General features: G+C 39.8%; 1 protein-coding gene and 1 pseudogene across 4 annotated transcripts in view; one reads left to right on the top strand and one right to left on the bottom strand.

Annotated features, from left to right (window-relative positions):
• SOCS2 (suppressor of cytokine signaling 2) overlaps positions 1-22,669 on the bottom strand; it is a 30,098-nt gene that overhangs the window by 793 nt on the left and 6,636 nt on the right. The gene's annotated exons all lie outside the window — the stretch shown is intronic.
• Positions 2,513-2,949, top strand: LOC109433777 (small ribosomal subunit protein uS13 pseudogene; annotated as a pseudogene).

Genomic DNA, 22,669 nt, shown 5'->3' with positions numbered 1-22,669 from the left:
TAAACGGCCTGGTAACTGCCTGTCAGTTCAGACCACATCCTGACTGGACCTCCCTCCGGGGAGGGAAAAGCAGGCCCAGCAAATTTCTGTAGGCCAGGCCCTTCACAAAGCTTTTCAAGAGGAATGGGCCCATTGCCTTTCCTGTTCTACCTCGGACACTGCAAAGATGGCAGCAGACCCAGGTGATGAACTGGGTGTCACTTGTATGAGTTCATGGACCTCCGGTGTTTTTCCTCTCACCACCACCACCACTATAGGGTCAGGGCCAGTGTCTTAGTGAGCTACAGAATGCAGGGCTCTGAAGCAGAAGAGAGGCCTTTTCCTAGGAGCCGAGCAGTGAAGGGGAGTTTTGCTACAATCCACCATATGGACTAGCCTGACTATAATCCTAGGAGGTGAGAACCACCGAAACTTGAACCACTCCTGGTCCAAGGGACCGATCAAAGGGTAGGGACTCATTTCCAGAAAAAATATTTCCCAAAGTCTCTTAGAGACCCGCCATACACCTTTGAACCTTAACTGGCAACTGGATCCATTTGCTAGATTTGATTTTTCCAACTGCAGAAAATATGCTCTCATGCTAATATGTTCTGTAGCTCGCATGACTTTATTCACACACATATGTATCGTATGCATGCATGTATGTGTGTGTGTGTGTGGGTGTGTGTGTGTGTTCTACATACTGAGGATTGACATAATTTCCTTTTTCTCATTTCTTCTTGGCGCACATCTTGATATTTATAATATGTGCAGCATGTGTCTGAGTCGACAGTGGTTATCACAGACACCAGCAAGTGATGAATGATGTCTAATTTCTTAAAGATTTTTGAAGTTATATCTATTTTATTTTTGTTGTCAAAATTTCAGTGGAAGTTTCCTAGTAAGTTCAGTGGAGAAGGGACTAGGAGGCAAGAATAAAGTAAGATTATCGTGTATTGCATCAAGATATTATATATCAAGAATGAAGCCCATGCTTAATTTTTACCCGCACAGACATACAGAAGCACTGAATAGACTCAAGGATGCTAGAGTTTAGAAGGGACTAAAGGAGACTGGCTAAATGCTGGCTAATTGAAAAAAACTAATAAAATAATGATTTGCAAACAATATGATGGTGTACATATAAAAATTCCAAAGAGTCTTCAAACTACTAGAATTAGAAAGCTTGCTGGATACAAATAAATATTTAAAAATCAATAGTGAGCCCATATACCAACAGAAAACTAATAGGAGGTATAATTTTAAAACAAACAAACAAAAAGATTACATTAATAATAGCAACAAAAACTTGGGGAACTTATAAACAATGCAAGTTCCTTTGGCTTTTTCAAAGCTTTATTGAGGCACATAACAGACCTAAAATAAATACTATATTCATGTATAGGGTAGGAAGACTCAAAGATGGCAACTCTCCAAATTAATCTATAAATTCATTGCAATTACAATTAAAATCCATTAGGTATTTTTTTTCTCCATGGCATATGACAAGTGGTTCGTAAGTTAATGTAAGCATAAAGAATGCAAAATGCCCAAGATAACTTAGAAGAACAAAGAAAGACAATTCACCACACCAGATAGCAAGGCTTATTATGAAGCTACAGTAATTTCAAAAGAATATCATAGGTGTACAGACGGATAGAGCAGCAGAACAGAATGGAAAGCCCATAAACAGAGCATGCTAATGGGAAAACTTGATACATGCCAGAGATAACATTGCAAATCAGTAGCAAACGGATGAGACTGTTTAATAAGTGGTGCTCAATCAGTTAGTTTTCCATCTGGAAAAAAAATTTTTTTTAATTCATACTTCCCCTCCTTCACAAAATTAATTTCCATGTCAATTCAATAATTAAAATGGGAAGCAAAACTTTAATATTTGTATGACCTTATGGTTGGAAAACACAAAACATAAAACACAAGATTGCTAAATCTGACTGTGGTAAATTTTTAAATGTAAATGTTCATTTTAAAAAAGTGAAAAGACAAGCTAAAAATTGGAATAAATTATTTTAATGCATAAAACCCAGGAAATACGTTGTCCATTCATATTTCAATGCCTTAAATCCAACAAAGGATAATTATTCAAACTATATAAGGAAATCCTACAAATCAATAAGAGAAAAGCAAACAACCCAACAGGAAAGTAGGTATAGGATAGGCGCAAAAACTTCTCAGAAAAGAAGCCTACCCAGGGGCCTAAGAACATAAGAGATAGTGATCAGGAAATGCACATTATAACAAAAACCTCATATCCAACAGATTGGCAGTGGCTAAAAGCACAATACCAAATGTTGAGGATGTGGAGAAATAGAAATTCTCATACACGGCCAGTGACGACAAATTGGTACAACCTCTTTGGAGAGCAGTTTTGGAGAGCAGTTTGGAGACCTACCTGAAAAAGCTGACAATGAGCATACAGAAAGACCCCAGCTTTTATGTCCTATCCACAAGCATCCACATGTAAGGATGTCTGGGCTCTCTTGCACAGGAGGCCTCCACTGGGGCTGCCGTCATGTCTCTAGTGATCCCTGAGAAGTCCCAGCACATTTTGTGAGTGCTCAAAACCAGTATCAACCGGCGGCGGAAAGGAGCCTTCGCAATCACTGCAGTTAAGGGTGTGGAGCGAAGATACGCTCGTGTGGTGCCGCGGAGAGCAGACAGCAACCTCACCCCGGGCAGGAGGGCGCCCTGAGGGTGAGGTGGCACATGGGATCACTGTTACGCAGAACCCCGCCAGTACAAGATCCGGGACTGGTTCTGGAAGAGACAGAGGATGTCAAGGACGGAAAATACTGCCAGGTCCTGGCCAGTGGTCTGGACGACAAGCTCCGTGAAGACCTGGAGCGACTAAAGAAAATTCGGGCCCACAAAGGGCTGCGTGTTGGAGGCCGGCACACCAAGACCACCGGCCACCGAGGCCGCCCTGGGGGCATGTCCAACAACAAATAAATCTGCAGGTCTGGCCTGGTAATAAATATTGTACACACACACACACACACACACACACACACACAAATGCTTTGGGCAGAACTATGTATGGGGAAAATCTATATCGTTAAAGTCTCTTAATAAGAGACAGAATAAAGAAAATTTGGTATACTCATAGAATGGGATATACATAGCAATCAAAATAAATTAACTTCATCTAAAAGTATCAACATAAGTAAATCTTGATACACAATGTTGAATCCTAAAGGCAAACCGCAGAAGGATAGTGATGCCAAGCCTTTGCATCTCATTGGAAGACACCACAATCCCCCTGCACGATCTCTTCTCTGGAAAACTGCAGCAGCCTAAGTGCTTCCCACTCTTGTTCCTTCTTATGCCGTCTTCCATACGGCAACCAGGCACATCCCTGCTCATACCTTTCAGTGGCTTCCCCCAGCCGTCTTAATAAAACCCAAACCCCTTACCAAGGTCTCCTCGGCTTTCCTGATCTCCACCACCCTGCTCCGACCGCCTACCCTCCACCCCTCAGGTCTCACCTACCTCACTCTCCCTGGTGTTTACACTGCTCCAGCCTCAGTGCAGGTATTGTTCCTTCATGGACACACCCACCTCATTCTTCCTGGAGAACATCAGCACTTGCTAGCTGTTCCTTTTGTTTGACTTGTTCCTTCTCATCATTTAGGGTTCAATTTTAAATGCTGTATCCTCGCAGGGCCTTTCCTCAGAGCCCTGCCAATCCCCTCATCCTCCCACCTCTCTGCCAATCCCAACCACACTTCAGTAGTCCCCCCTGGTCCGCGGTTTTGCTTTCCGCAGTTTCAGTTACCCGCAGTCAACTGTGGTTGGAAAATATTAAATGGAAAATTCCAGAAGTACACAATTCATAAGCTTTAAATTGAGCACTGTTCTGAGTAAGGTGATGAAATCTTGTGTAGCGTCTCCACGCTGTACACCGCTCCCTGCCCTTTCGTCACTTAGTAGCCATCTCTCAGTTATCAGGTGGACCGTTGCAGGATGGCAGTCCTTGAGTTCAAATAACCCTTATTTTTCTTAATAATGGCCCCAAAGTGTAAGAGTAGTAATGCTGGCAATTCAGATAGGCCCCCCAAAAAGCCGTTAATGCTTTCTTTAAGTGAAAAGGTGAAAGTTCTCAACTTAATTAGAAAAAAAAAAAAATTATGTGCTGAGGTCCCTGAGAACAAATCTCATCTGTGAATCGAAAAGGAAGGAATATGTGCTAGTTTTGCTGTCGCACCTTAAACTGCAAAAATTCTGACCACAGTGTGTGACAAGTGCTTAGTTAGGATGGAAACAGGATAAAATTTGTGGGTGGAAGACATAAACAGAAAATACATTCTGACTGACAACAGCTTGTTGCATCAGAAAGCACTGAGCCTGTACGAAGACTTCAGCAAGGGAGCCCCTGAAACCAGTGACGCCAGCCATTTACTGCAAGTAAGGGATGGTTACACAGATTCAGGAATAGGTTTGGACTGAAAAATATAAAAATTACTGCAGAGGTGTGCCTGCCAATAAAGAAGCTGCTGCCCTATTTCTGGCACAGTTGAAGAAGTTGATTAAGGAGAAAGGATACCATCCAAAGCATCAATTGTGATGAAACTGGGCCCTTCTGGAAGAGGTCCAATGGAACCTACATTCATAAAACTGCAAAGGAAGCATGAGGGCATAAAACATGGAAGGACAGTTTAACTTTGGTACTTACTCTGTGGCAATGCTGCAGGGCAAATGATGAAGTCAGCTGTAGAGCTGTAGAGTACAGAGCAAAGAACCCACCCACTCTCAAAAACAAAAATTATCTGTCCATGTTCTAGAAACATAATCAGAGAGCATAAAAGATGGGTGACAGCCATCTTTTTCATTACAGTATATTATTATTATAATTGTTCTATTTTATTATTAGTTATTGTCATTAATCTCTTACTATACCTAATTTATAAATTAAACTTTATAATAGGTGTGTATGTATAGGAAAAAATATAGTATGTATAGAGCTCGGTACTAACCGCAGTTTCAGGCATCCACTGAGAGTCTTGGAGCATGTCCACCTCTGGGATAAGGGGGGACTACTGTATCCTATGTTATCATTTTCAGACAGTTACAGATACCTGCAATTATCTTATGTATTCATAAGGACAAGGGTTGTATCTATTCATAAGGACAAGGGTTGTATCTTTAGGACAAGGGTTTTCCTATTCATCACCATATTCCCAGGTTCTATAATACGGTAATGCCTAGCATATGGTAAGCACTCAAGAAATATTTGTTGACTTATTTATGTACATTTTGAAAACTTACAAAACTGTGCTACATAATATTATAGGCATCTAGGGATGTAGAAAAAGATAAAATCATAAATGAGGAAGATACATAATAACATTGGGGTAGAGTTTATCTCTGGGGAGGGTGGGTGTCAACAGGATCAAAAAGTGGGACAAAGAGGCCTTAATCTCAATATGTGGGGTTTTTTAATTGTAAAGGAAATACAACATTTATTAAATCTGCTTATTTGTTAAATCTGAGTGGTTGTTATATATATATTGCTAAAGTGTTCTTTGTAATTTTCTGATGGAGATAGCTCATAATAAAAACACAATTATTTTTTTAAAAGATATTTGAAATGACAAAATTATAGAGCTGGAGAACAAATAGTAGTTGCCAATGGTTAGGGATGGAGGGAAGGGGTGGTGACGACAAATGGGTATCAGGAAGGAGAGCTTAATGGTGATTGAAAAGTTCTGCATCCTGATTTTGGTATTGGTTACACAAACCTACAGGTGATAAAATGGCATAGAATTATACATACTCTTTATACCAATGTCAGTGCTGTGGTTCTGCTTGTGATACAGTTACATAAAATGTAACCACTTGGGGAAGGGTACACAGGGCTTCTCTGTCCCTCTCTGTACTATCTTTGTAACTTCCTCTGAATCTATAACTGTTTCAAAATAAAAAGAGTTTCTTTTTATAAAAACAGAACTACATAGCCCACCTAAAATAACATTATTTCTATTTGACAGATGAGACAAATAAGTGAGGTCCCCAAGAAGAAAAGCAATTTACAGTAAGTGGTGTATGGATAGGGCAGGGCACAGAGGCCTGCTGAACCTACAGTTTTCTTTGAACAACCAAGTCAACAAACACATGTGTCTAGAATCCTTGGTAGCCCTTTGTCAGGACTCATAGCACAGTGACTTCCTAGGGAGTAATGCAGGCTGTACAGCATAGCTGAAGACCCCAGATAGGAAATATTAAATCAGATATTAAAATTGCATATGCAAGCTGGCTTCAAATCCCAGCTGTACCACTTAGTAAAGAGTTGACCTTCTACTTCTCTTTAAACCTCAGTTTCCTCATCTGCAAAAGGGGGACAATGTGATTATATACCACACCTGGTATTTCAGTCAAATAATTCATGTAAAATACTTGGCATAAAACTTGGCACATAGTAAGACTGCTATTAAAAGTCAAAACACAGCCGATATTACCTGTGAAATAAGTCCAAATACATCTACTATTTGTCCCAAGGACCCTCCTATACATAATACTACCCCAGCATATAACCAGGTTTTAGTGCTGGGTGACGTGTGAAGGTTCTTACTCAGAAGGATTAAATTGTAGGTAAGCAGAGGTAGGGGTGAGAATACAGGCAACGCAAACACAATAAAATTACCACGATGGCCTATGCCCTCTATTTGCTATGAGAAATTGGTTGGGAGAACCATACTCTAACCAGAAAAAGAATATAAACTAAAATGCTCATTTGGTTTGTGTAACCCTGCCGACTACAATCGGGTATAATCACAAATTCAATGCCAAAAGAATATAGACTCTATTAGATTAACCAGTCCCAAAGCCAAAAATAGTGATATTCTTGAAGTTCCCAAAGACTACAGTCAGACTATAGATTGTGGTTGCCTAAAATTAAACAGAGAAATGAGGGTACTTCTTTTCTTTGGTCAGGAACCAACTAAATTTAAAACTACTGAAACTAGATTTAATCTGTGACAGGAGGACCAGGATCCACTTTCAGTTGGCCGAAGAAAAGCATTCCAGCTCCAGGAGCACCACACATGCAAGAAATTGGAGACTTAATTTATTCTCTAAAGGTACGTTAAAGTTGACAGCAAACCCACTTGAAATTCTGAAACCAGAACAACAAAGAATGGTAGAAAGAATTGGTCTTGCCACTGAATTTATAACGACAGGGTCTACGACATGTCTTCTGAAATATATAAATTAGGTATCTTAACAGGGAGCAATCTAAAACAACTCATTTTAAAAACTAAATCACAAAAATTAGTTAAAATTTGAGTATTTCTAACGTTACTTGAACTCAGTAAAATACGTGTCTGTTTTAAAAAGAAAGAAAAGGCAAAGCATATTTTATTTTCAGTAATGACTGAGATTCCAAAAGCATAACCATCCCCCCTCATACATGCTTTTAAATCAGTAACATTTATGACTAAAAGTGCTTGTTTCATTTTGACAACATTTTAAATACACTAGTAAATCTAAGTTGAATACTCATCACATATTTTGCAAAAGTAATGAAGTTGAGGTAATAAAAGAATGCTTAATAAATCCCTACTTTTAAAGTATTGCTGACAAGAGGAATCAGTACCCTGTGTTTCTAGTTGGATTATTCAATTTGACATATTAACAGAATGTAGTAAAATTTGCTTAAAGTAGTGGTTATATAATGGCGAAATTTTTTATTTTTATTTTTATTTAAAACACCAAGTTTTAAATGATCGGTCGTCTACAAGTACAAATTTTTCCCTTGACTTCAGTGTCTGAGAGCTGATATTTCCCCACTAACTACCTTATATAACATTCTTGCTAGCAATGTAGGTAAATATGTATTCATATTACCAGCTGTCAGAACAACAGAATTCTCTAGAATGAATAAATTTCATATTATTTACAAAAGAAAAAAAGAGAATTACATCTAAAGAAATAAGATAAGAATAATAAAAGGAACCAGAATATTTTTTCTTATGGAAAATAAAAAATGGGAAAGTCATATCAATTCCATTAGTAAATTGTCAATTAAAGAATAGATTTGGGAAAGAATATCTTCTAAAGTCTTAATAAACTTAGAAAGTTAAAAGAGTTGGGCAGTAGGGATTAGATTAGTCAAGAAACATCTTTGTTTCACTTTTAAGCTTTTTTAGAGAATATGTAAAGAGCTGTAAAAATGAAAGTACTGTAATATTGAAGGTCAATTTTAGTCAAAGAAAAGGAGATTCAGAGTTAAGCTAAAATTTCCTGTTTCGATTTCCTATCTTGACATTATCTGCCTTCTTCCCTAAATTTAAACACATTTTTAATTTGAATTCAATTATTATCAGAATTCAGATTATAAAAATGTGTGTACGAGTATGTAAAAATGTTAAAAGCATCTGAATTTGGAAACCAATTTATTTTTCCCTTCCTATTTCAAAAACAATTTCTTTCCAGATTTCTAAAGCAATCCCCCAGGTGCTTCCTGCCAGTTGTGAAGACCGTTCTATTTAGGGACAACATGGGACAATCCTTTTCACCTCCCCTTTCTTCCTTCCTGCTGGCTTCTGATGCTGTTACTAGGAAATTAAGAGTTTGAAATGAAGAGTTTTGATTAAACAGGCTTTCTATGTCTGTTGGTTTATTTCCTTTATTTTAAAGCATTAGTCTGTATGATAATGGAGTAGCTTACAAAGCCACAGAGATTCAGACCTTAAATGGGAAAATCATTTTAGTTTAGTTTAGTTTTGGGTTTGTTTGTTTTCCTTTTTTGCTGACACCTAGATCCTATTCTGATGTGACTATGAGTTTAAGATGAGTTTTGAGGGTGAGGGAGCTGGGTTTTGAAAGGGCCATTTTCCAAACAAGCAGGTAATTTGTGAAATAAAACACTTATCAAAGTTCTCTGACTCCCAAAGAGTTGACTATAATCTAAAAGGCATTTTCGGGTGCTAATAGCAATTTAATAGCAACTTGAACCACAGGATTTTTGAAACTTAATTTACATCTTGATCTCTGGTTATATTGTAGTTTCATCTATACTAGGTGTTACCTATAAAAAACTTAAATTAAAAATAACAAATGAAGTGTTCTGTATAGGTGGAATGCTTTCAGCATTTGGAATCATAAGCAGACCAAATATCTGCTTATGGGAGAGAGAGTCTAGATACAGTCAGCTCACTGTGTTCATAACCACTGGCAAAGTTAATTCCCTCTCCAGAATGACCTTTCAGTTGCAGGAAATTGATTCTGTTGTCTCTAGAACTGGCCACCCCTGTGGTATCATGAGTGGGTGTAGAGGGTATAAGTCATTCGTATGAAAAGAAACAAACACAAAGAGACAGAGATAACAGAGAAAGCTAAGATAAAGGGATAGAGAGTGGGAATGACAGAGAGTTGGAGAAGGAGGAACTTGGGCTTAATCAATGCCTTTTAACCAAAACTAATTGAAGATGATATTATTAAACATTAAGAAAAATTTTTTTCCGATTCTACGCCCGAATTTCTGAAGACAGTCATCTGTTTTCTCTGGAGCCACAGTGAAAGCATGAAGCCATGTGCCTGCCCCTTAGCTCTGGATGTCTCTGGTCATGCCGGCTCTGAGGTTTTCCAGGCTGCTGGGCTTGGCCTCTTGCTGGTTCTAAAGGCCATAGCACTTAGCACTCCAGACACATACTCCCTGGAATGGAGATTTAACTTCCAGGTCATTTAATTAGCAAATGAACAAGCTTATTTGGCCTTAATACTAAATATGCTATTTAAAAATTAACAGCATTTTAAGGAAAACCCTCAATTATACTTACAATTTGAAAGATAGTAACTTATTTAAGCCTGAAATATTAATTGGTGAACCGTTTTTGGAACGATTTGCAAATATTAACGATTTGGAAATGTTAATGTGCATACCTTTGACCCTAAAATCCCACTTCCAGAAATTTACTCAACATATATATTCGCAGAAGCACACAGACACATCATCGCAGAGATGTTTCCTGCATTGTTGTTTGTAATAGCAGAAAGCTGGAGACAACCTAAATGTACACTAGTAGGGGATTGATTGGATGAATGATGATGCATTTATACCACGGATTATTGTGCAAATGTTCATAAGAATGAGGTAGAGCTCTTTGTTACCAATAAAAGATATACAAAGCTATATAGATACAGAGAAATCCCAAATACTAAATTTAAAAAAGTCCATTGTAGAGCAGAATGTATAATACTATCTGTGTGTGTTTAAAAAAAAAAAAAGTTTAAATATATACTTAGTATCTTGCATTAAAAAATTCTGGAAGAACAAAAAGAAACTTTTAATAATAGTCACCTGAGAGGGAGACCGGGGGGTTGGCAATTTTATTTTTCACTTCATACCCTTCTTAATTGATTGGATTTTTAACCATCGTAATAAGCATGTTATTACTTTCAGATGAACTGAAAATCTAGCTAATAATAAAAGCTTCTATCAAACCTACATGAACAGAAGCAGAACGGATGCTCTTTTATGAACCAGTCCGCGGGAGCCACCGTGCCTGGCCATATTCTGTTCTGTGGCGGGATAACCAAGGCTACGTGATCAGATGTTAACCCACTCGCTGCACAGGAAAATGGTAAACACACCCGTTTAACCTCAATACTCCACACATCTGGTGGTGTGCTTCCAGATATTAAATACGCTGACAATGGTCGGTTTCTAAACGTCCCCTTCCTTCCTAGGCTACAGGGCAGGAGGACCGGGAGGGACTCCCGGGGGGGCGCTGGGATGGGTCTGGGAGGAGCGCCCCGGGTCACTGCCGCGACGGGGCTCCGCGCTGGGGCAGGCTACGCACAAACAACTTTTTCTGCATCACTCAGTGGCGCCGCGATCACTTCCCGGTGCACAGCCTGGGCGCACGTCGTCGGAGACCTTCAGCCAGCCCTTGGAGGAACTGCGTTTGAAAATTCTCAAGTAGAAAGAACGGAAACTATTAGGAGATTCCTTCTCCCGCGGACACTTTCTTCTCCCTCCGGTCTTTTTCATTCTCCCTTAACTAGTTCCTAGAAATATCCACCGGCTGCTTCCTTTCTGGTCTTGTACGTGTAAATCAAAGTCACTGGTTTCCAGTCTCTCTGCTGAGTCTGGGTTTTACCTCCTTTGTTAACCGTACCAGTTCTGCTTAATTAACCTGCTTGTTAAATGTCTTTTGAAAAAGTTGGGTTTGAAGGTCTGCATCTTAAATATTCCTTCCAAATCTAAAATTTTCCTCCTCTAAGAATTAGATTTCGATAAGGCTTTTTTTTTTAAATAGTCATTTTGCTCCAAGAGTATTCTGAGGTTTAACTGAAATGCCAGCAAGTAGGAACTTGTTACCCAGCCAGTCAGTGTTAAGGCAGAAGTCAGTAAGTTAAAGAACAGTTAACTCATCGTTTTGACCAGGTTATAGCTCTCATTTCTTCACTAACCATCTCTAACGTGCTCTTCAAATATTTATAATATAAATGAAGAAAGGACTGTGATTTCCATGTGTAAACTGGGAAGCTAACTTTTCCAGAGTCCGTTTCTTCCCAAACCCTGCTCTCCCTCCCTCTAAAAAACAGCAAGAACAGAAAACAGCAATCACATCTTGAGGTTAACCCCAGGGTAGTCTCTCTGGTTACTGAATTGAGAAATGTTATTAGAAAATAAAGGGAAAAGGTGCTTTTTTCCCTGAAAGTTTGGGGGCTAGTCTAGTGTCGCTGGCTAAAACTGTATTTTACTGTATCAGTAATTCTTAAAAGTCCAGATATTTGCTTCTTTTGGTCATAAATCCATATTAACAATCCAGTATTTGGTCAACGTTCTCAGTTTGGGCAATAATGGAAGGGGCTGTTAACAGCCCTCAAAACTGAAGTTCCTTTATTTCTTCTGCCACTTGAGAAAAAATTCTGCCGCAAAATTTTTAATAACACTAACTTCCTACAAATCAATTTGGAGACATCTAAATGTGTATTTCCTAGAAAAAGTGCCAGACATCAATTTTATCTGGAAACCATCAAAATACATCAGACCACAAAACTATACATTTCTGGACCTCACAAGAAGCATGAAGAGGAATTTCAGCCAACCAATCAAAGAGTTCAGCTGCAACTCCACCTGCCATCCTCAACCCTAAAATTAACCACTGCTACCAACACAGGACAGGTAGCCCCCACCCCCCGCACCCCCGACACACACACAAAAATTAACGGGTAGAAATTCCAAATCCACCTTGTCAATTCTGTTTTAAGATTACAGAGGATTATTCAACCCACCATCACACTAAACTTACTTTCAAAAAAACAAGTAAATGGAATTATTTGAGCACTGTGTTATTGTATGTGAAGACAAATAACAGAAAACTTGGGAATTTAGGTAAAAGCACCATTTCCTAGAATGTCACAGTTGGTATAACTTCTGTAACTAGAGTAGGGTACAATTGTTGTCCATAGTGACCTTGAAACAGAAAGTGCCTTTGGAATCTGTCAGTCATTTAGTCAACACCTAAACTGAAAAACAGTGGGGATCACAAGGCACTTGCTGCACAGAATTTGCAGTCTAGTTCACAAAGATATGAGTCCCAAAAAAGTGTAGGATTGGCAGATGGAGAGCAGGGGAGTAAGGGATGGTGGTTTTTTCATGTGTTTCCATACTACTTGATTATTAAAACCACACTTACATGTATGACTTTGATAAAAGTTTAAGCATTAAATAACGATAGCGATGGAATGGAAGGTAGAGAAGCAATAAGAATTTTGCTGTAGCCAGAAACTTGATGGGGGAGTTGGGGTACACATGGAATCCTCCCTCGGCTTTATGTCCCAAATCAATCAAAAGGTTCACTCTGTCCCCAGAATCTCCCACAATTTCTTCCTCTCCACCACTGCTTTAGGCTGCAATGACCTCTCCCAATCACCTTCCTCTGATGCATGAGTACTGACCTTTGTGACCCCGTGGGTAGTCAAGCAAAGACTACCCACCCATTCTCAGGATACTGTGTTTAAATCATAAAATTAAATACACAGATCACAAAAGATGAATTCTATCAAAATGCACATATCAAATTATTTTAAGTTGGACATAATAATATATGTACTTCTTTATTAATCCATTAAATGACAAGATGTAGCTGTGGGTCTAATAGCTAAGTAATTTGGGTTTAGTGAAATGTGTAAAGGATATTTTGAGGTATTTGCAACAACTGTAATATGATATTAAAATGCCTGGTTTCTATTAGTGATAAATTCACCTCTTCTGCTAATTCTACCGTGATCTGCTGCCTGGATTCATATTTGAAGGAAATGCTCAATTTCAGTTAGAGTTTAGTGACAATAACAATGTCATTTTTTTCCTATTCAAGTCCACAGATCCCGAGCATTCCATCCATGGATCTCTTGCAAGTCCAAGGACTGGGTTAAGGGGACCTGATCTAGGGTTATGCCTCCCCAGATGAGTTTTTTATGTTACCACCAAATCTGATGCTGTCATTCTTCTACTCAAAAGCCTTCAATGGCTCGCGCATTCTCGGGTGAAATACAAACTTCTGAAAGGCAGGCAAAGCCCTTGGTCCTCTGTTTCTGCGCTCATCAACACAGGCTTATCCCCCAACCCCTTTAGTTTCCTCTTTTGCCTTTGAAGCTCCACCCATAATGCTAGAGCTCAATTCTCTCACAGCTCCATGTCGTCCTCTCCTCTTGGGATTCCCTGGCCCTGCATGTGGGTCAGGCCAACTCCTTCTCTTTAATGCCCGGTCAGAAGCTGCCTCCACTCTGATGCCTCACCTGACACCTTCGAGCAGAGCCGGATGTTTCATCTCTGCTTCTCCTGCTCTTTGTACATATTTCATTGTATTGATTATCTTATTGTACAGTTGATCCTTGAACACCATGGGGATTATGGGTGCCGACTCCCCACCCCACCCTGCACAGTCGAAAATCCACGGATAATTTTTGATTCACCCAAAATGTAAAAAAAAAAAGTAGCCTACTGTTGACCGGAAGCTTTGCCAATCAGATAAACAGTTGATTAATGCATATTTTGTATGTTTTACATATATATATATATTACTGTATTCTTACAGTATAGTAAGCTAGAGAAAATGTTATTAAGAAAACCATAAAGAAAATACATTTACAGTATTTATTGAGAAACTCTACATATAAGTGGACCCATACACTTCAACAACACAAGTTGTCCAAGGGTCCACTGTATAGAATTGCTGGCAAGTATGTCTCCCCTCTACCCAGAACCTCCTTGAGGACAGAGACTGTGTTTTTTAACTGTCTTCAGGACTTTGCTTTGTCCTGGCACAAGTAGATGCTCAGTTAAATATTTGTTGAATGATTGAGTGAATGAATGACTAAATACATGAAAGAGAAAAATATGAAGGAGAAGTCAAAACTAACACTACAGTGTCTAATTTCACGTAGAAGATGTGAAATGGGGAATTGTGTTCATCAAGTTTTGAACAAATTGTGAAAGGGAAAAAATTGTGTTCATAAAGTTTTGAATTAAGTACATTTTACATATTCTAATTTTTTCACAGTTAATCCATGAATACAGTAGAGGATAATTGTCCATTAAAATATAGCATTTATTCTGGTATTCTGATTATACATGAATATGCTGTAGAAAAAGACCCCAATCTAGAAATAGGTTGCATCCTAAAACAAGGCTTGCAAACCAGTTGTCTGGAATTTAGAATACAATTTCCCTCAGAATCCAATTTAAAATGGTGATAAGGTGCCAACTTTATCACACAAAAGTATATTTGATTTGTAATGTGCCTGAACAGGTCCACGTTTAATTGAAAACTGGTAGAAATACTACTATTCAATACTATTGCAATATAGCTAATTAAGCAAAACAGTAAGCAGGAGTAGTGAATGTGAACATTTTTTGTCTTGAATACTGACAATGGAGGAGCAACAGTTTCATTTTAGCAGGGTTAGGAAGCCAGAGAGATATTAGTGAAGACCAGAAGGAAGCTCTGTTTATTTCAGAAGCTGTTGAGAAGCTTTTTATTTCAGAAGCCCTAGCTCTTTAATATGCATAATTTCACTTCAAGATTTAAGACCTTTCCTTTTGGCTCACGAATGGCTCACACAAAGGAAAGAGAGAGATTATTTTGAGGTCTTTGAAAAAGTTTTGAAAGATAAAAAGAAAAGAGGAATGGAATTAAAGAGGCTATGTGTGTCTATAAAGTTTACCTGAGGTTGAATTAGCCAAACTAGAGAGAAAAAAGAAGAAAGAGGTATGTGTGGCGCTGTACGTGTGGTAGTTAGTACTGCAGCTCACTAAATACGTCTGTTTTCTCCTCCAGGGGACGACTGGACTGCTTGGCCCCCTTGTGGTTGGGTGGCACCATTTTACAGAGTTCTGGCCAATGAGTTGGGAATAGAAGTGACAGGGCATTTAAATGCCAACAGAGATACTTGGATTTCTCCTTTACGATTGGCTCAACATCCCAGCCAGGTTTGAGAAGGTGGCAGCTTTGTCAGCCTCTGCTTTGGAATGACTAAGAAAAGAGCCTCCCTGGTGACATATGACAGACATGTATGGATAGAGAATTCTTCGTTATTTTAAGATCTAAACCATTATTGTTTAAAGTCACTGAGAGTTTGGGGTTGTTTTACAGCATAACTTAGCTTATTATGACTGACACATTATTCATAGACTTTACCTCCAGAGAAAGAAAAGGGGTGGTAAGGAAGAGATGGTGGGTTACGGTCACACTGGATAGATCCTTGAAGGAGATTAGAAGAAGGGAGGAGAAGTAGAAATTCAGATGGAAGGGATCCTTCCCAGCTGGATGCTCAGGATTTGGGGAGATCTTATATGACTTCTGAAATCAAAGTCCTAATAATACCACAATTATTAATTGGACAGACAGGGTCATAGCCGTCCATATTAACTGCATTTGGTGGAAACGTACGTGCCTAGCATACACCACTGTGGTACATGCTCGTTGCAGGTCTCCGAGCTTAAAAGCATTTGTAAGCTTATTGAGAAAAAGAAGAGTGAATAAACGCATGGGTTTTGGAGTCAGACTGGCCCGAATTCAAATCTCAGCTCTCCCTCTTCAGTCACTAAATCTTTCTATGTGTCAATTTCCTTATCTGTAAAGTGGAGATAAAAGCAGAACCTACATCAAAGGTTTGTTGGGAGCACTAAATGAGGTAATATTTGTAAAGCATCAAATGCAATGCCTGGCATTACAAAATGTTCTAGCTTTTTCCAATCCCCTGGAAGCCCAAGAGTTGGTTTGCCATGGAATGGCCACCTCACTGCCATGCCTGGAACGTCATGAAGCTGCAGCTGCAACCTGGACCTCTTGGGAGCTTTCAGCCATTACCAGGCTCAGTGATACATGTCTGCCTCTGCCTATGAGGTATGCACACACCCACCCTCCTAGGGTGTGCCCCAAGATCAGTGTGTGCCTCACTTTAAAACAGATCCAGGAAAATACAAATATGCAAGATGGAGAGATTAAGGCAGGATCATTTATGCTCTAAGATACTTTTCATTTTACCAAAGAATTCAAGAATTCCCTTAGTACCATGTTTCCTGGAAAATAAGACCGGGTCTTATAATAATTTTTGCTCCAAAAGATGCATTAGGGTTTATGTTCAGGGGATGTCCTCCTGAAAAATCATGCTAGGGCTTATTTTCCATGTAGGTCTTATTTTCAGGGAAACACGGTACTTTCCAGGTTTTGTTATCCTCCTCCCCTCTCCTCTCCACCATTCCTGTCCCCTTCTCTCTCTCTCTATGAATTGTTTGACAGAGAAAAGTAAAAATAAAGCTCGGTGGCATCCCTGTCTATTGAGGATTAATCTGAAATGAGAACAACATATGTATTAATAAATGGGAAAAATGACTTGAGAAAACATAGCATTTGCCCTCAATTGTCTGGGATCACACCTATTATATTGGCCAGGGAGCAGAGCAGACAGCCCTTCAGGTCCCTTGATAATGAAAATTCATCCAAAAGGTTACTGTGATAATGGCTGATACAAACCAGATTCCTGTTTCTCCATCAGAACCAAGATCTAAAAACCCAAGTCCAAACTCTTTGATTAGACGGTAGTGCTCAAAGATCCACAGCCAGACGAAAATAGAAAATTCTTTTAACCAGAATAAAAATGGAGTCAACTGACTCCAGCGGTGAAAAAGTCCAGAGTTAAGAGGAAGTTATTTTTTCAAAATAAATGAGACTATATTATGGCATCAAGGCAAAATCTACATTACAGCTCAAGTTAAAACTGAGACTCCCCAGAAACATGGAGCTTGCCTCTCCTCTGGCCACCCCCACTATGGTGTCAGAGATTGCTCTCACATCTGGGCACACGAGTTACTTCACTGGAATAACCCCAAAGCATGTAGGCGCCAAGCTCCTTATTTTACAGATGGGATGCCTGAGGCCCTAGGAGAGTCAGTGTGTGGCCCAATGTCAAACAACTAGAAGTGGACCCCAAGTTTTCCGATTCCTAGTTCAAGGCTCTGCCCACTGCATCACCACTTCCACATTCCTGGGAACAGAATCTGCCAGTTAACGTCAACTTGTCGGGTGTGGAAGCTGGCCTTCAAGAGGAAGCATGAGACCCAAAGCCCCAAACTCCAGCGCAAATGGGAGCCTGCAGACAAGGGGAGTAACGTCTGTCCATGGCCCTCCTCAGTCTCCTCCCCATCCCTTCACGCCTAGCAGTTCACATCTAACCAGTCTCCTTAACTCCACTCTTCCTTTTTCCCAAGCCATCTTCCAAAGGGCCTCCAGAGAGATGATATAAAGCACAAACTTAGTTCGGTTACTCCCCTATTTTGAAAAGCTTTTATTCATTGCCCTCTGGGTGACTTCCAAGCTGTGCTGCCAGGCCGACCAGATAAGCCCCTGCTCACACCTCTACCCTCCTCTTCAACCTTTCTGCAGAAAGACCTTCTTCACCAGGAGCATTTTCTGCCCTTTAATCACAGGGCAGGTTGATGGCACCTGTCCACACTGCCTTAATCACTGCATTTTACAACAAACTGCTCATCTAGTTAAAGCTCCTGCGTAATGTGGTATCTTGAGATGTAGAGCCCAACAAAAACCTGGGTTTGAACCATGTCTTCACCACTTACTGGGCAGGATATTTTCTCTCCCCAAGCCTCAGTTTCATTTTCAATAACTGGGGAAATACATACCTTACCAGTTTGTTGCAAGGGTTAAATGAAATGACAATGTAAGGTAAAGAACATATTAGATTGTTCAATAAATGCTAGTTCCTCTCTTCTCCATCCATTCCCATGGACTATAAGAGCTCCTTTAATGCAAGAACATGTTTTACTCTTTTGTATTCCTGTATAATAAGAGTAGGCACTCAATAAATGTTGGCAGAAAAAACGAGAGAGGAGGGAGGAAAGCAAATGAGAACGAAGGGAGGAAAGGAAAAAGGAAACTAAATAAAATGAAATGAATGAATGAGTGAATGAATGAATAAAGCTGGAAGCAAAAGAGATCCTGGTATTCAGAGCTGGAAGAGTTGTTTTATACACTAGTTATATGACTTTGAGAATGTCCTATCCCTCATTACTAATAACATTGAAAGGACATCTGCAGATACTACTGTGTAACTAGGAAAAGATGCTGAACAAGGAGACTGGCAGATCTACCAACAGAAGGCAATGTAGTCCAATATAGGACTGGCACACATATTTTTTAAAAAATAGTTCATTCCTCATTGTTTATTCGTATTCTGTTCTAAACACTGGGCTTAATACAAAGGAGGATAAAAATAAACTGATCTTACTCTAGTGAGATCTCAATTACTGAGGAGAAACCATTACCTAGCTCAGTAGTGTGTTGTTAAACCAGCCATTGTGGGGGCGGGGGAGGGACGCTTAATTTGTAGGTCTGCCAGTTCCTGTGGTGTAAATACTCCTGCCATGGCTTGATTTCTATCTACCAATATTTACTCATAATGATTTAGCTCACAAAATCCCTAAGTATTTAACAATTGGCTCTCAGGAGCACTCAGCACACCACTGATTCTCCGTCCTCCTTAATTTTCTCATTCTTGCCATCTTTTTAGTCACTTTGTTATTTATTACCATCCTCATTGCCTGATGGACAGGGAAAATAAAATGAGAACAGAGAAGCAGCTGATTTTTCTGTCCGTGGTTCTAGCAAAGGAGATGGAATTGGGAGGCAGCGGAAACTACTAGTATTAGCTAGATGTGTTTATCAGTTTCAATTACCCCATTCTCACTGACCCTATTACTGCAGATAACTGGAAGCAGATGCTCCCATTAAATGTGCAAAATGCAAGCACCCTTTTTGACCAAATATAGAATTGATGGCCACAACCTGGAAATAGAAAGGAGGAGAAAGAAACTATGCTGGAAACCTAAGAAGGGTCAAGTTTATCAAAATGGTGGTAGGAGGGTTAAAATGGGAAATGAAACAACTTCTCTGGGTAGAAATAACATGGAAAATATTTTCCTGAATGTTAAAGATCACAGCAGCCCGCTGGACCAAAATCTAAACAGGAAAAAGCATACCAAATGAACAGAATGGAAAACCATTTAGCAAAATATGAATTTTCATCTTAACAGTTGAAAACCGGGGAGATACAAAAAATGTTTATGAAGTTCTGTGATGAGGTTTCATTGTCTGCACCATAGAATAGGGGGCTCTTTGGGCGGTATTAGTTCTTAGACAAAAGAGTATCTCCTTTCCCCCCAGCAGGACTTGGGCTTGCCTTTCTCTTCCCTCTGTTTCTAACAGGCAGCACCACATGACTAATAATACTTCACAAAATGCGTGCCTGATCTCTAGGGCAAGTTAAGAGTTCCTGTAAGGTAGGATGTAGTTAGTTCCGAGGGAGAGTGTCTACAAAAGCAGTTTTATTTTTACAGCTCAGTGAATGTTTACTGACATGAACCCCATTCTCTGTGACAACACTCTCTGACCCAGCCTCTTTTGTTGACAAAGCTCCTGAAGGCGTAGAAAGGAATATCCAGCTTTGCTCCATGACTTCAGCTGACTATCTAGACATTTGGGACTCCAGGGCTTTCAGAGGCTACCGTAGCAACAGCTGTTACTTCACTTTGGTAATAAACTTAAGTAACCTGAACTCAAGCCACATAGAGGAAAATTTAGAAAAATCAAAAATATGTGAAGATGGGAATAAAAGAAAAATATGCCTATGTAGGAGTGAAATGAGACTATCACAGAATCATTCTTAAGTATTTCCATTCCACTCAAATGAAGTGGAACTTGACAGTGAAAAAGGAGCCCCTGATACTTTAAATTAAAAAAACCTTAAAACATGCACATAACAAAAGTGTGGTATTTGGGGTCTGGCTACTTGTTTCAAAAACTGAAAGGAATCAAAGAGAGAGACTAAGAGACAGATTTAATCTTAAAGTATTCTCAATCACTCAATTACCCAACTCAAGGAGAATAGAATCACCCTCTGTCACTGGAATACAATATGGCCAGCAGGGCAGTGTCCAATGAGCCAAAAGGGCAATTTTATGGTAGGAAAGGGAGAAAGTAAGGCAGGAATTAACGGTGCCATTGTGCCCATTAGTGGGCAAAAGAAAGAATGGGTTCCACTGGTGTGGACAGGAGGTGGGCAGTCATCGGACACGGCTGTGTGTGAGTCACATCTGGCAGAGGCAGAAATGAGATCACAAAACAGCACGGATGGCAGGTTTTAAACTTTAAAACAGCAAATAGGTTAGAAACGTGGAGGAGTTCAAATGCATGCAAAACTCTCATGTGGATCAAGACATCATAAAACCCAGAAAAGGCTGGTTATTTGGAATGGGGTGGAAGAAGCCAAGAACTGGAATTGTCCCATATAGTATTCCAAAGGCCTGCTGTCTAATTTCAGAGGGAAAAAAAAATGTGTGATGTTAAAAGAACTCTAGAGTTTACAGGGTGGAGAAGAGTATTGACAATTTAAATAAAGCAGAAGGACGCAGTTTTCACAAATACTAAACCTGAGGTTACAACATGTGTTCACTGACTTTGCCATTGATTCACTGGTGTGTGTGTGTCTGTGTGTGTGTGTGTGTGTGTGTATACACACACGTGCACATGTTCACACGAATCTCCTGACCTCCCGGGGTCTGAAAATCTTCTTCAGTAAAATAACGAAACTGAAATACGTGATCTGAAAAGTGGTTTCAAGCTTTAAAATTCTAGGAAGTTAAAACGGGGAGAGGAGAAGACAGGCCTCTTAGTAAAAGGAAAGGCCTCGAAGGAATGACAACACTTTTTTTGCGCCAAAGACTAGAAACGACCACTGGGAGACAAGCGAGGCCTCAGCCCAGCTGTTCGATGTAACCACAGCCACTCACCCCCTTCCAGCCTGTGCCCACACCCACACTGAGCAGGGCACGGCTGCTCTCAGGACATTCCACCCAGTGGATTATTTGATGACGTCTCTGTCTCCTACCCTCCTACCAGGGTACAATTTTCTAAAAGCAGAGAAAATCCTTCCCAAGAAAATAAACACTCCCAAACAACTGTCCCATTCTGTTACCTATTTGGATTACATAATTACTATGAAGTCAAGACCTTCTTACTGACACGCCAAAAAAAGACCTCTCGGCTCATAAACTGAACTGTCCAGAAACCAAAAAGCTGTCCTCTCCAGCGCCCACTGGAATGGAACGAAAAACTTCAGAGCCTCAACTCTGCTCCCAATGGAAACTCAGATCAAAGTATTTTAAATTTGTGGGGACATGTAAGTCCCACATATGATATTCTTCAACAATGGCAACAATAATCCATATCCTCACTAATGTCCCAAACTGCCCTGCAAAGGGAGATAACTCTGGATATTTTTCCTAGCTCTGTTGAAGATAATTTAGACAAGCGTACATCTTAACTTTTTTGTGCAACCGTCCATAAAATGAGCCACTGATAATTGGTAACTGCCATCATTTACCAGCCACCAAGTAAAACAGTGAACCCCCTCCTGACCCACTCTCACACCAGGATAAAACCAGCGGGCCCAGCTGACTGCAATTCCACAGAGCACAACACTCATTAAGGTACCTATGTTTTTCCAGTTGCTGGTTGAGGCAACAATAAAAGTGCTGAGGGTTCCGTTTATAGCCTGCTCTAACTTGTTCATTTGAATCAATGTAAAAATAGCAGCAATCAGCTCTTCGGTAATTCCTCTCCAGGTATAAAAAGGGCTTGGATATTCCTGAAATGCCTCCTCACTCACAAGTTAGATGTGCTTACCTCCTGTGATCCCTGTACTTTGCTCATTCGGTCTGTGTCAGGATTAAATGAGCTAATGCATGTAAAGCAGTGAGTGAAAGCATGACATACAAGAACTCGATAAATAAATATTAGTAATTGCAGGGGGAGAGAGAGAGAGAGAGAGAGAGAGAGAGAGAGAGAGAGAGAGAGAGAGAGAGAGAGAGAGAGAGAGAGAGACTCCTTATGCTTACCAACTTACTTGGAATAGGAAAGACCAAAATGTAAGGCAATAGTTCCACAGCACCCTCCAGAGATGTCTTTGCTGTCCTCTGGTTTTCTCACAATTAGTCACTTGCTAGCAATAATGCTGAACTTTCCAGTTCCACGGGTACTCATACCCCACCAGTGCAGGCAACTCTCAATAACTGAGAAACTGCAGAGTGTTTGAAACACTGAGAACAAAAATGCAAAAGACCTTAAGAAATTCCACAAAGCCCCTT

This window comes from Rhinolophus sinicus, chromosome 1 (genome assembly GCF_057876585.1).
Source record: "Rhinolophus sinicus isolate RSI-liver-muscle chromosome 1, RSI-T2T, whole genome shotgun sequence".
In the NCBI taxonomy this organism is placed as follows: Eukaryota; Metazoa; Chordata; class Mammalia; order Chiroptera; family Rhinolophidae; genus Rhinolophus; species Rhinolophus sinicus.
Note: the sequence above shows the minus strand (reverse complement) of the source record. Positions and strands in the feature narration are given on the sequence as shown.